A 15,470-nucleotide genomic window follows, 5' to 3' on the forward strand; every position below is an offset into this window, starting at 1 on the left:
TTCTCAGAATACCACAAGAACATCAAGTTAACGCTCAACTTTTCATCCTCCCATGTCAGTTTCCTGGATACTACAATTTACATACAAGATAGATTTTTAGAAACATCCATCTACCGTAAACCAACTGACCGGCATATTTACCTCAAGTGGAATAGTTTCCACCCGGAACACACCAAAAAATCTATTGTTTACAGCCAGGCTCTGAGGTATAACCGAATATGTTCTGTTTCAGAGGACAGAGACAGACAACTTATGTCACTACGTAATATATTCATAGATCAGGGATATCATCCACGAATCGTTGATGATCAAATACACAGAGCAACTTTAAAATCTAGAGAGGAACTATTGAAATACACCCCAAAGACTGAAAACAACAGAGTCCCAATAGTGATCACCTACAACCCAAGATTAAAGACACTGAGGAAGATATCGAAAGCCCTGCAACCGATACTTCATAAAGACAAACGCCTGAAAGAAGTTTTTCCTGATTTACCAATGCTTGCTTTCAGACAACCTCCCAATTTGAGACAAATGATTATCAGAAGTGCATTATCTACACCAGAAACTCCAGGCACATTACCCTGTAATAACGCAAGGTGTGAGACCTGCCCTTATATCTTGTGCACAAGCCAAATACAAATACCAAACTCACAGAAATATCATCAAATATCAGACCAATTTTCCTGTGAATCATCCAATGTTGTATACATGATACGCTGCATGAAATGCCCCTCAAGAGGTATCTATATAGGAGAAACAGGACAAAAACTGCGCACAAGAATGAACCATCACCGCTTTAAAATTAATGAGGGTAAAATGGACACACCAGTGGGCCAACACTTCTGCGAACCAGGACACAGCATGCAAGATCTAAAAGTATTTATTCTTAAGGGTAACTTCAAAAATGAACAAGCAAGAAAGATTTCTGAGTACAAATTTATGAAAATGTTCAAGACATTAACAGAAGGTTTAAATTGTGGAATGGGATTCATGACTCCTTATGTAACATGATTGACTTGGCTTCACTATCTTCAGAAACCTGCTAGATTTCATGTTTGCTTGCATAAGCTCACTGGCTCCAGCCTGCTGATCACCTGACATCTAACTGCTAAACAGCAACCAGTACAACTGCCATCTTCATGCAGCTTCCCTGCATCAGTGTTTTACTACAGCTAACATCTAGAAATATGCCTGAAGAAGGGGACTAGATCCCAGAAAGCTTGCATTATTTAACTTTATCAGTTAGCCATTAAAAGGTATTACTTTTACAAGACTCTGTTTTTTTTCTACCTACATATATTGTTTGGCTAACACGGTACAGAAACATTTTTACTACTATCACATAGAAAAATACACAAAGAAGAGCCTACAGAATAAACATATTCTAACTGTGGTTCAGCTGCATGGGCCCTGGATGGCATGGGGCCCCTGTGCAGCTGTATGGCCTGCACGGGCCTATTTCCGCCTCTGACACATTTATATACTGTAGCTCTGACATATTCCACAGAGCTGTACAGAGATCACTGGCACATTCCCATCAGTCTCTGCACCAGAGGAGCTTGCACTCTATTGTCCTCACCACAGTCACACACTATTATTATACATTTATATAGCGCTGACATGTTCCACAGCACTGTACAGAGAACACTGGCCCATTCCCATCAGTCTCTGCACCAGAGGAGCTTACACTCTAATGTCCTCATCACAGTCACACACTATTATTATACATTTATATAGCGCTGACATGTTCCACAGCACTGTACAGAGATCACTGACCCATTCCCATCAGTCTCTGCACCAGAGGAGCTTGCACTCTATTGTCCTCACCACAGTCACACACTGTTATTATTATACATTTGTATAGCTCTGACATATTCCATAGTACTGTACAGAAATTACTGATCCATTACCATCCATCTCTGCACCAGAGGAGCTTACACTCTAATTTCTTCACCACAGTCACACACTGTTATTATACATTTATATAGCTCCAGGGCCGGATTTACCATTAGGCACTATAGGCACGTGCCTACAGGCGCCTGATGATGGAAAGGCGCCCCAATCCCCTCCAGAGCGCTTCTTTTCCTCCTTCCCTATGCAGAGTCCTGATGAGAGTGTAAATAAGAGGTTATTCACCCAGCTCTCCGCATTCCACTAAAGAGATCTGCCTTCAGTCAGAAACGCCTCTAGCTACCTAATACTGAGGTTCCTCTAGCTACCTAATACTTGGGGGCACCTCTAGCTACTTATTATTGAGGGTACTTCCTGCTACCTAATGCTAAGGGGAACCTGTAGCTACCTATGACGGGCAAGAAAACTAAGGGAGAAGTGACAGCTGGGACAGCCAGCACACTGGTGGTGCAGTTTGGTCGGGGTTTGTAGGTTCATGGAGGGCGAAATCTAAGGTGCCTATAGGCTCCTGTGAGGTAAATCCGGGCCTGTATAGCTCTGACATATTCCACAGTGCTATACAGAAATCACTGATGATCCATTCCCATCAGTCTCTGCTCCAGAGGAATTTACACTCTAATTCCTCACCACAATGACACACTATTATTATACATTTATATAGCTCTGAGATATTCCACAGTGCTGTACAGAGATCACCGATCCCTTCCCATCAGTCTGTGCACCAGAGGAGCTTACACTCTAATGTCCTCACCACAGTCACACTCTATTATTATACATTTATATAGCTCTGACATATTCCAGAGCGCTGTACAGGGATCACTGATCCATTCTCATCAGTCTCTGCACCAGGGGAGCTTACACTCTAATGTCCTAATATTTTTATGTACTGTGCAGAGATCACTGATCCATTCCCATCAGTCTGTGTAGGGCCCATGATATGCGCCTCCTCCATTGTGCTCCCTTGTTCGGGATCGTTGTGTGCTTTCGCAGGAAGTAAAAATTGCTACTGCAGAACGCTCCTGGGAATAGGAGCGGGATCAAGGAGGTGCAAGGCCCGAGCTAAGCATGCGCAGTGGCCCGCTGTCACAAGCTCCTTAATGGCCAGACTGCTCAATGCCTTCCAATCTATTTCAGCCCACAGACCTCGTGGGTGCAATCGATGTGCTTAAACCGCTGTCATTGGGCAAGCAGGCAGGCTAGGAGGGAGCATGTGAGCGTCACAACCACTTTACTACACAATATTTCATTTATCAGGCTGCCACCTCCTCTGTAGAAGGACACATTCATGCCAGAGCTAAAATCTATGAACTATTGACCCTTGTTATCTCTTTCCTGCTCTCAGAAGCCATTTTCTCCTAGGAAAGTGTTTTATAGTTGGAATTTCTTATTAGTGAGGGTCACACTATAGTCACTTCCTGTCTGAGTCAGGACTGAGTCAGCCACTTACATACCTGATATTTAACTCTTTCAGGAAGAGAAAGAAAAAAAGGAACACAGCATAGTTATTTGTGTGCTAGGCACTGTACATACACAAGTCTAACTCAACATGTCAAATGTCACCTCGGGTATCCTTTAAGTCTTTTATTGGACATGCAATATAAATAATATATACAGAAAATTATTAAAAGGAACAATTATGGAGACCATAGCCCAGATAAAATAGTTTTGGAAGAGGTAAGTTGTTTGTGTGGAAAATTCCAGAAATTCAAAGTTTGTTTGCTTCAGAATTTTGCGAAGCTAGCCATGGGATCTCTTGCCAGCTTCAATCCATATGTGGAGTTAAAAAAAATGGAGAACTCCTTGCTGAGATTGCTGTGGTTCTTTTATCCAAACTTGCTCTGAGGGCGGAGCTCAGAGCCAGCCCCTGGGCTAGGGTTTGGGTGTTATTTTATTTTTGGCGGGAATCCAAAATATCTTACATTTCCATATCTCAGACCACGTTCATCGCACACAAAAAATAATAGCAAATTCACAATCCCCCAAAAATATGGATCACATTAATACCAGACAAGAATAGTGTGGGATATTCTATTCCCTTCCTGAGAAGCTTAATAACCTTTTTTCTGGTTATGCCAGTTTCATTAATTAAATATGAGGATACTCAGCAGGATCTCCGCAATTAAATTATATAAAATCCATATATATCATTATACGTACGGTATCTCTTAAAACAGCAAAAAGTCATACAGTTATGATAAATCTGATCAGAGTGGTTCCACCAAGTCTGCCCCCATGTTGAGCTGAAGTTTGCTGGCTGCAGAGTGTTACCAAATGTCTGATTTTCACACCTAACTGTGAGATGCCTGATGTAAGAACATCATTTTGTTCAGGTGATTCAAGAATAACATTGCCCAGGCTTTTGCTCTGCGCTATTCCTAGATGTGCAATATGGATTGTACTGTGAATTACAATCAGAAAACCTATTGCATTTCTTCACAGTGACACCCACTACTGGCTGAGATGGCCGGCTTTCGGAGGGGAACAGCGACTGATCAGAGAAGTGCGGAATAACGGCAATGGACCAGGAGGGCTTCCGAGGACCTCAGGTAAATTAAACTTGTCAGATTTATTTCACTTTATATGCCCTTTAAGGTTAGCCAACCTTGACGTTTTGGCTAATTAGTCACTCTACTACATCGCTCCTATCCATATGCTTGAAGAAGGGTCTGTTAGGATCCAAAACAGACAGGTTCATTCTCATGTATTACTATGATGGTGTTTGAGTGTCTTTGTTGCATTAATACCTTGGTTGCACTGGATGAGGAATTGGACACAGTTCCATTTGATTTTACAGTGAAACGGATCACTAAAATTGCTGCATACTCATTGAACCTGAAGGTGTACCAGATGTATTGATTTGCAATGTCAGCCTCATCAGTCATTCCACCAGTACGGCAGGCGAATAATCAGAATGTAAATGATGTCTAGGCACATTATTTCAGGTTAATGAAAAACTGTAAAAAAAATAATAAAAAAATACTATCATTTTTGTTTTCTCATGCGGCACCCTGGCATTAGATTGGTGACCTTCAACTCCATGGGAACAAATGTGTATCAAGTTAGTCCTGCTGTAGGATTAGCTGAGTATCTGTCTTTTTTTATCTTATTATTTACAGACTATATAGTTTTGTCACGAACCCCCAGGGGAGCTCACAATCTTAGCTCATCATAGTCTGAGGCTCGGTTTCCACTTGTGCCGGACCAGCAGGAGCAGATGGTGTAATATCCGCTGATGGTCCGGCTGTAGCCTGGGGCAGATGCGTTACCCCTATAGGCTATATGGGGGAACACATCTGCCTGCCCGGGATTATCGCAGACTGCACAGAAGTGCGGCCCACTTACAGCAACAGACCCCACAGATCCATTGCAGAGTGACAAGTGTAAATGGCTCCTATTTTATATACATACAAAATATAAACTGTTCAATAAATGAAGCAGGCTGGTCAGCTCCAGGGGTCAAATACACATACAGGATCTTCTCAAAAAATTAGCATATTGTGATAAAGTTCATTATTTTCTGTAATGTACTGATAAACATTAGACTTTCATATATTTTAGATTCAAATATACACAACTGAAGTAGTTCAAGACTTTTATTGTTTTAATATTGATGATTTTGGCATACAGCTCATGAAAACACAAATTTCCTATCTCAAAAAATTAGCATATTTCATCTGACCAATAAAAGAAAAGTGTTTTTAAAACAAACAAAGTCAACCTTCAAATAATTATGTTCAGTTAGGTTGAGAAACGCAAGACCCAACACTCTGGATGAACTTAAGGCCGCTATCGAAGCATCCTGGGCCTCCATAACACCTGAGCAGTGCCACAGGCTGATTGCCTCCATGCCACGCCGCATTGAAGCAGTCATTTCTGCAAAAGGTTTCCCGACCAAGTATTGAGTGCATAACTGAACATAATTATTTGAAGGTTGACTTTTTTTGTTTTAAAAACACTTTTCTTTTATTGGTCGGATGAAATATGCTAATTTTTTGAGATAAGAAATTTGGGTTTTCATGAGCTGTATGCCAAAATCATCAATATTAAAACAATAAAAGGCTTGAACTACTTCAGTTGTGTGTAATGAATCTAAAATATATGAAAGTCTAATGTTTATCAGTACATTACAGAAAATAATGAATTTTATTACAATATGCTAATTTTTTGAGAAGATCCTGTACAGGCCAGGGGCGTAACAATAGACCCTGCAAGGCATGCAGCCGCAGGGGGGCCCAGAAGCCACTGGGGGCCCTGTGGGGGGCAGAAGTTTATTTTCCCTGTCCTGAGTGACTGACAACTAAGGGCACGGAGAGAAAAAACGTTCTGCTCTCTGCACAATTGTTCTAATGACTGCATCTGCTCAGCCACTGATAAGGAATCATACAAAGTTTAGCAGACAAAGATTTGTACACAGTCCCTATTCAGTGTTCAGCATGCATGTTTCATTACAAAAGCTAATGCAATTGATAGAGAAAATATGTGCAGTGCTTCACTAGAGATGTAGCGAACGGTTCCCGAACCGTTCGCTGGCGAACATCTCTGAAACGAACGTCACGCACATGCGCAGAGAGTGCCCGGCAACAGGAGCGCGATCTAGGACGCGCTTTGCCGGGCAGCGCAGGCGTACTACTCCGGGTCAGAGCGACCCGGAAGTAGTAAAAGCCCCAGAGATGTTCGCCGAGCGAACAGTTCGCAACATCTCTATGCTTCACTGCTGCCTGTTTTTATCTGCATGGGGAAAACACATTCCAGTGTGCACTAGCCAATCAAATAACATTGGTCCTCAGTTTACCTGTACAGAAAGTAGGGGGTGGGGGCCCCATTCAAAGTTTTGCAGGGGGGGCCCAGTGATTTCTAGTTACGCTCCTGATACAGGCACTCCCGATTCAAACTGCACACAGCGGGAAACTGCAGTGCTATATCAAGCTAAGAACAAGGTATAGTGTTCCAGGTTGCAGCTGTGTGCGGTTTGAATCGGGAGTGCCTGTATGTGTGTTTGACCCCTGGTACTGGCCAACCTGGTTCATTTATTGAATAGTTAATATTTTATATGTATATTTTGGATATTGCTACTAATTTTAATATTAAATGGGTTTTTGAGTGCAGGCGCTTGTCAAGTTTTTTTTTCTGTAATGGTGGGAATGGAGAAATCCCACTAAGTTCCAAGCTACTAAGTTTCTCACTGCATATCGGTGTTAGCGTTGCCGCGCGGCGCGCCTGCTGCACTACATTTCACCGACAAAAACAGGCCTTCAGGGTATACCACATTAGTACACGGCATTCCCTGGCTGGCATTCGGCCAAGCAAGAAGTAATGCGCGGAAGCAGTGCGGCAATCTGACGCACCGCCACAGTGTGAAAGGGCCCTTAAAGTCAAAAGTAGGTGAGAGGGATATGGAGGCTGCAATATTAATTTCCTTTTAACCTCTTAGCGACTGCTCCATGCTGATTGGCGTGAGCAGTGCGGCAGCCCCAGGACCACTTCATGCCAATTGGCTCGCCTATGCTCGAACCCCCGCTGGAATGACTCCATGACAGCGGCTTAAGCACTCCGCTCCACCTTCAGTCTCCCAGGGGCGATCGCCACTAGAAGACAGCAGCACTGTACTGGGGACAGCCGTGTGACATGGCTGTCCCCCTGGGCGGCAAGGAAGCGATCCGCTGTCATAGGCTGAAACCTATGACAGCTGATCGCACTGATTGGCTGGCGGGGGGAGGGAGGGATAATTAAATAATTAAAAAAAGAAGAAATTTATTGTTATTTTAAACAAATTTATATTTGTAAAAAAAAAAAAAACATCTAGGGAGAAATCAGACCCTTCCAACAGAAATCTCTGTTGGTGGGCAGAAAAAGGAGGGGGAATCACTTGTGTGCTGAGTAGTGCAGCCTTGCAGCGAGCCCTTAAAGCTGCAGTGGCCTATTTTGTAAAAGATAGCCTGGTCAATAGTGGGGTTTAACACCGGGGTACTTAAAGAAAATCTTTACGAAATAAACCTCCCCTGGGAGGTACTCACCTCAGGTGGGGGAAGCCTCCGGATCCTATTGAGGCTTCCCCCGTCCTCCTTGGTCCCACGGCGGTGGAAATAAAGCTCCCTGAACAGTGGGGATGTAAATATTTACCTTCCCGGCTCCAGCGCAGTATCCGCTCTCCACTCGGAGATAGGCGGAAATAGCCGATCGCTGTCGGGCCGCTCTACTGCGCAGGTGCAAGTCTCCTGTGCCTGCGCAGTAGAGCGGACCCGACGGAGATCGTCTATTTTTGTCTATCTCCGTGCAGAGAGCCGCAACAGCGGTCCCGCTGGAACCCTGGAAAGGTAAATAAATCAGCGCTTGTCGAGGGAGGATTCCGGGACTCTTCGGGGGAGCCAGCGCTGGACTGCCTGTAGCTACAGGGGAGGGGGAAGCCTCATTGGGACCCTGAGGCTTCCCCCTCCCGAGGTGAGTACCCCCAGGGGGACTTTTTTTGTTACAGGTTCTCTTTAAGTGGTTAAACAATACTAGTTGTCTGGCAGACCTGTTTATCTTCTGGCATCAGTAGACTCACAACCCAAAAACAAGCATGCAGCTAATCTAATAAGACGTTATGCTTAGTACACACAATGCAATTTCCTGTCAAATTGATAGTCAAATCGATTATTTCAGACAGGTTAGACCTGATTCCCGATAATTTTCCTGATTGATTTTGTATAGAGGTGATCAGAAAATCGATAAGAAAAAAAACGATGGCGAATCAGATCGAACCTGTTGGAAATAATTGGTTTTGGCCATCAACCTAATGGCAAATTGCATCGTGTGTACTAAGCATTGGTCAGAAACGTGATCTGCATGCTTGTTCAGGGTCTATGGCTAAAAGTATTAGAGACACAGGATCAGAGGAACAACCAGGCCATGTGCATTGTTTAAAAGGAAATAGATATGATAGCCTCCCTATCAATTCCAACTCTGGTTCCTTTAAAGGGGATGAAACCCTGCTGGCTCTGCTTCCAGGCAATCAGGAAACCTGGGCGCATGGAGCTAATGGACTATTTGGGCGCCCGATAGGCGCTATTGCAAAAATCAGCTATTGGGTGACAAAGAAGAAATTAGGGCGTCCAATAAATAGCCCATCCAACAGGAATTTTTCATTTTGAGACTGTTAGGGCTTGATTCACTAAGACAAATAGCATGACTTATCAGAGATAACACGCCTGATCAAAGTTAACACGCCTTATCAGAGTAGTATAGCGAGCGCTACGAGCCCACAGGGGTTCAGGGCAGGACGAGTGGAGCTCTCGTCATTGCCAAATAGCAGGCATAAGTTTGTAGCGCTCGCTATGCTACTCTGATAAGGCATGTAATCTCTGATAAGGCATGTTAACTTGGATAAGGCATGCTATTTGTCTTAGTGAATCAAGCCCTTAGTATTTCGATAAAAAATCATTTTAAAATTTGTTTGGAGAATTATAATATCACAAATTATCACTTTGAACTTTATTAACTTAGAAATGTATCACTGTTTGTATTAACGTTATTTGCAGCGGAGAAAGTGGGTTTTAAGGTTAGACGTCAGGAAGCGGGGGTTTTAGGATTAGGCACCACCAGGTGAGTCTTAGGGTTAGGCACCATTGGGGGGGAGGAATCTTAGGGTTAGGCACCACTGGGGGAGGGATCTTAGGGTTAGGCACCACCAGGGGGGAGGGATCTTAGGGTTAGGCACCACCAGGGGGTCTTAGGGTTAGACACCACTGGGGGGAGGGATCTTAGGGTTAGGCACCACTGGGGGGAGGGATCTTAGGGTTAGGCACCACCAGGGAGGTCTTAGGGTTAGGCACCCCCGGGGGGTCGTAAGATTAGGCACCACCAGGTAGGGTCTTAGGGTTAGGCACCACCAGGGGAGTCTTAGGGTTAGGCACCACTGGGGGAGGGATTTTAGGGTTAGACACCACTGGGGGGAGAGGTCTTAGGGTTAGGCACCACGGGGGGGAGGGATCTTAGGGTTAGGCACCACCAGGGTGGGGTCTTAGGGTTAGGCACCACTGGGGGAGGGATCTTATGGTTAGGCACCACCAGGGGGGGGGGGGGGTCTTAGGAATAGGCACCACAAGGGTGGGGGGTCTTAGGGTTATGCACCAACAGAGGGGAAAGTCCTTAGGGTTAGGCATCGGTAGAGGGAGGCTTCTGTGTGAGAGTAGGGTTAGGTTTAGTTGTAGTAAAATATCAGTAATATCTACCAATGTTTTACTATGCTTATTACAACTGTAGATATATTTTCGTTTTCATTGGTATGTAGACAATATTTTGCAATTTTATTACTGGTATTTTAACATATTTATTATTCTATCTCAGACAAAAATGAAGAAACAATAAAAATATTGTTATAGACAATATCTTAAAATTTCGGCCACATCCTGCACTCTTTTTTACAGGCGCTCTTATTTGATGTATGCGCTTCCGGGACCCCAGTGATGCAAGGTGTAGTGAGATGGAAACTAGGTGGTTTCTTCATGCTTTGTATCTGTTTAGTAAACAGAAGATTTGTATAATGAAATTTCCTGGCTTGTCCGTAACATTTGCAGCTAATAGGATTACTGGCAGCGCAGCAGGATAAAAAATGGTGTCTTTTTCATATGGCGACAATCCTGATGGTTAATCCCGTCTCTGCTAGGCGGATATTACACCGGAGGACGGAAATTTCTCATAAAATCTGACAGATTTCTCCCTTTCTGCAATGCTGATCTTATTGCAGGAAAAATATTGGGGAGATTTCTAACTTGCTGGGAGGGGGTGATGCTGTGTTGCATTAGCACCCCTGTTGGTGGAGCCCGGTACTGCATACTCTATATTCTTGTGCATAAAACCATAAAGAGTAACAATAATAATATTTTGATAGCGCTTTTCTTCCTGGGAACTCAAAGCGCTGTGACCCTGCATTATGCATTCTCAAAGGCTAGGGGAAAAGAGGAGAGTTTTTAGCCTCTTTTTAAAGCTGTCCAGAGAAGGAGCCTCTCGTACTGATTGTGGAAGTTAGTTCCATAGAGTAGGGGCTACATAGGAAAAGACCCGAGCACCAAATGTTAAATGTATCCTGGGAATAACCAGCTTCATCTTGTTGGCACAACGGAGGGTGCGTGGAGAGGCATAAAGTTCCAATAGATCCGCTATGTATTTGGGTCCCATATGGTTTAGAGCAGGGGTCTCAAACTCAATTTACCTGGGGGCCGCAGGAAGCAAAGTCAGGATGAGGCTGGGCCGCAAAAGGGAATTCACAATCGCGGTGCATCGCCGCCTCTGCCCGCCCCTCTCACTCTTCCTTCACAGAGAGGAGCGGGGAGAGGCGGCGATCCGTGCGGCGATTGACGTCAGGAGGGGCAGAGCTGAAGCTGAAAGCTCTGCCCCTTCCAGGAAATGCCGGCGGATTGCCCCCCGGGCGATTTGGGGGCTCTGCAGCCCTCATTTAGCGGGCTGCACTAAAGCGAACTATAAGGAAGCTTTTGCCACAAAATATTGTGTCGAGGGCCGCAAATGGCCCGCGGGCCGCGAGTTTGAGACCCCTGGTTTAGAGCCTTGAATGTCAGCAGGTAGATCTTAAAATTGATTCTCCATTTTACTGGCAACCAGTGAAGAGTTTGCAGTACTGGGGTGATGTGTGAGCTGCGTAGGGCATTGGCTAGGAGTCTGGCTGCAGCATTCTGTACTAGCTGTAAGGGGCGCAGAACCTTATCTGTAGATCCGATGAACAGGGCGTTGCAGTAGTCTAGGCGGGAGGATACAAATGCATGAACCAGGGCAGGTAGGTCTTCAGCTGGGATAAGGTGTTTGATTTTCACTATATTTCTTAGATGGAAGAAGGAAGACTTGACGACAGCTGATACCTGCTGTCTGAGTTTTAGATTTCCATCCAGGATCACCCCAAGGTTTCGCAAAGAGTACCTGTGGAGACAGAAATACCCCCAAAGTGGGCTAACTGTCCCTTCCTATTTCCTCTATCCCTACAAGCCATAAATGTGACAGGCATTCTTAAGGTGTCTACTAACAGTGCAATTTTAGCGAATGATCAAGTGTCCAATCCGTTAATTGCAATCAGAAGGAAATGATCGGAAATCACCAATCAGGCCCAAAAATGATATAGAAAATATAACCAATCTGATTATTTCAGACAGATTTGTTCCAATCGATTATTTGTTGTCGAATGGTACCATCAACACTATCCAATCCAATCGATCAGAAGGAAGATTGTTCGCTAAAATTGTACCAGTGATGGCCACCTTAGTCTTGTTATGATACAAAGATTTCACCATCCGAATCCCTAATACATTAAAAAAAACAGGAGAAAGAGGGGTGCCCATGTATTGGGTGCATTGGTAAGGAAGAGCTGAGAACTCAGGAGTGTAGAGATCTCACCAATGAATTCCATGAAAGACAGAGGAAATGAGCAGAAGGAAGGAAACCCGCAGTAGTGAATGCAGCAGAAGGGCAGAGCTGGGAATTCAGCGGGACAGAGATCTCACTGCCGTGGTACCCAATAGGCAGGGATTTCCTGGTTATTGGTGGAGCACAGACCACCAAGCGATGCATGGGCAAATTGACCAGGAGGCTGATCTCTCTCTGATCTAATCTGACCAGAGAGGTATCGGTTGCTTGCCCATAAACCGCAAGCTGATTCCCTATAGACTTCACTTTGTAATGATTGGGTGTTGCAACTCAGTCGTCTGATTATTAGGTGATCTGCAGTATCACCAATAGTACAGACGCTATACCTGATTATATGGTGATCTGCAGAATCACCAACAATACAAGTATAGCTAGCTACAATGTAGTATAAATGGTGCTTGGTGCAACAGTAGGTATGGTTGGATAGACCTCACCAGAGGAGCTTGGAAGGCCTATCAGGAACTGTAACTGAGTAGTTCAACTGGACCTTACCAGAGGAGCTGGTAAGGCACTATCAGTACAGGTACAGAAAACGTTAAGCAAAACCTTACCAGAGGAGCTGGCAAGGTACTAACAATACAATAAATGTCTATAGAGCAAACCTTACCAGAGGAGCTGGCAAGGCTTGTCAGAGCAAGTAACTGTATAGTTTGACCAGAGCTGGTAAGGTACTATCAGTCACTAAGGTAAGCACCTCACCAGTGGCTAGGGCCCACTGGTGAGTAGAGTGGTCAGACAGGCAAGGTTCGGCAACAGAGAGGTAATACAGTACAGAATCGTATGGCAGAAGAGTAGTGAATAATCAGGCAGAGGTTCAGCAGCTTTAGTCAGATAGGCAGAGGTATAGAAACAATAAGCAAGTAGCAAATTCAGAGGTTAGCCAGAATCATACACAAGTAATCAATAACAATATAACAATAGTCCTAGTCTTGTGTGAAATCCCTGGTTTCCTCCCAGATCAAAGCACACCGGATACTAGTCTAAGGTCTGAGCGCTAACACAAAGTATTCACGACAGCAGACAACATCCGAATGAAGAACGAAGGCTTAAGAAGCCGAGGAGAGCTCCCAGCCGTGCCCACCAGGCAATCAGCCAATCCGCGTGGCGAGAGTCACCTCTGACGTCAGCCGACCGGCAGGTCAGCTGACGCGCCTTCTACCCGCATAAAGGTCCTGTCTCCACGCGCGCCCGTGCGAGACAGAAACCCTATGAGCAGGAGACAATACCGTTCCCAGTGCTGACGGAACGGAAGAAGCCTGAGTACAGGGGCGGAAGGCGGCTGCGGATATACCCTGCGTGTCCGCAGCCGCCATGTCAGCAGTTGTTACACACTTCAGCATTGTAATGATCTGCTCAGCTGTTTGTCCATTCTTTAGGTCTGAGGGTTGCAGGTCTCTGGAAAAGAGACCTGTCTTCGCTTTGCAAGTTTCAGAGTTCCTCTGCTGGTGAGGAATTTGCATATACTTGTCATGCAAATTGCTTAGCTGGCTCCTTTGATGGCTTGCAGTATAAATACATTTTGCTCCCAGAATTCCTGGCTGGTCATGATGGTTTGTTCCTGCAAACTCTCCTGGAGTATCAGCCTTGCTATCGTTTGCTAAGATTATCTTAGAGTGATTCCTTGGGACTGCACTAGGCATCCCTTCTAGTGCAGTCAGGTTGTATTATCTGTATTGCCTTGTTCTGTCTCTCTGTCTCGATTGTCTTGTCGCCAGCGGTGGTCGACAGGGAATCGTTCTGTCTGTCTGGGAGTGTAGGCCAGAGCTGCGGTTGCTACTGGCTGCTCCATCCGTCTGGATTGCATTTGCCCTAGTGGTAGTGGCAGCGCTTCCTTCTGTATTCTGCCTAAGGGGTGCTAACCAGAGCAGCGGTTGCTACTGGTAGCCCCATCTGTTTGTCTGTCTGGATCGCATCCGCTCTAGCGGTAGCAGTGGTGGTTCCTTCTGCATTCTGCCTTAGGGGTGCTAGCCAGAGCAGCGGTTGCTACTGGTAGCCCCATCTGTCTGTCTTGTCTGGTACGAACGCTTGCTGTAGGCTCGGTGAGGTAACCGTTTAGCAAGCGTTCGCGTTCTCTATTTCATGTTTGTGTTTCATTGGTTAGTTAGGGTGGCACGCTTATCACTGGGCGCCTAACGCGCGGTGATCGTGTCTTAAACGCGTTTGCTGTTGCGAATGAGTGCGGTGTTCGCGTTTAGCTAGCGTTTGTTATTTTCCTTGATGTTCTGATTGTTGTTGCTTGCTGTGCCTTTCTTGCTACTCTCATGCTCTGTTCTGCTCGGTCTTGTGTCACTGTTGGCAATCGCCAGTCTTGCGATTGCGTTCATTCTTTGTTTCTGCTGATGTGTGTTCACCGTCGCTGGGTGGCGACTAGATTGGTGGACACACATTCATTCTGTCTCTATGCTCTATCTCTTTTAGGGCTATCCAGCCCTGCATTGCTTCAACTCGTACAATTCCCATCTGTCATCTGTGGCTGTGCAGAGGCTGTGTTTCGTCTGCACTCCACAGCTCCATCTGCCGGTGGGAATCTCCCTCTACAGGTGCATAGCACCATAGCTGGGTTCTCTCTAATTACACGCTTGTGGAGGATTTCCGTAGTGTCGGCGCGCGTCCTGTGCGCTGACCACGGAAATAATTCCCCAATCGTTACAAGCATAAAATCAAGAATCAGCCTAGCGCTGCCACCTTCCTAGTTGCCTCCCAAATGTAAATATTTCCTTCCCCAGGTGCCCGTGCAGTGTAAAATCTCACCTGTCCCCCTGCCCCGCCTCCTCCACTGTCACCCTGAGAACCACTATGTGGTGACATCACACACACACATCTGGTGCCACAGAGGGGGGTCAGGATAAGGCTGGGAGTCACAGCAGTGGGACAGGTGAGATTTTACACTGCACGGGCACTGGGGGGGGGGGGGGGGGGTCGGGGAAGAGGGGACATCGACATTTGGGGGCAGCCAGGCAGGACGGCGCCCTTCGCGTTCAGATATCAAATGCTGTTATGGCCAACCCTGTGCTTGAGCACTTTTAACTAAGATCTTTCCAGCATGGCTGATCGGCACATTCAACCAATTTTGCACTTAACCTCACTTGTGTTAAGGACGAACCTGACTCATCCTGAAGAAATAGCAAATAGCGTTAAGGACTATT

General features: G+C 45.4%; 1 protein-coding gene and 1 long non-coding RNA gene across 7 annotated transcripts in view; one reads left to right on the plus strand and one right to left on the minus strand.

Annotated features, from left to right (window-relative positions):
- Positions 1-1,137: 1,137 nt before the first annotated feature.
- INSC (INSC spindle orientation adaptor protein) overlaps positions 1,138-15,470 on the plus strand; it is a 309,535-nt gene continuing 295,202 nt past the window's right edge. For all 4 annotated transcript variants that reach the window (XM_068260115.1, XM_068260117.1, XM_068260118.1 and 1 more), the window contains exons 1-2: positions 1,138-1,259; positions 4,354-4,460. The gene's annotated coding sequence lies outside the window, so the exon portion shown is untranslated. The remainder of the gene's footprint in view (positions 1,260-4,353; positions 4,461-15,470) is intronic.
- Positions 10,214-15,470, minus strand: part of LOC137538109 (uncharacterized) — a 38,663-nt gene continuing 33,406 nt past the window's right edge. For all 3 annotated transcript variants that reach the window (XR_011024685.1, XR_011024684.1, XR_011024683.1), the window contains exon 4: positions 10,214-10,408. This is a non-coding gene — a long non-coding RNA (uncharacterized lncRNA). The remainder of the gene's footprint in view (positions 10,409-15,470) is intronic.

This window comes from Hyperolius riggenbachi, chromosome 11 (assembly GCF_040937935.1).
Source record: "Hyperolius riggenbachi isolate aHypRig1 chromosome 11, aHypRig1.pri, whole genome shotgun sequence".
NCBI classification, from domain to species: domain Eukaryota; kingdom Metazoa; phylum Chordata; class Amphibia; order Anura; family Hyperoliidae; genus Hyperolius; species Hyperolius riggenbachi.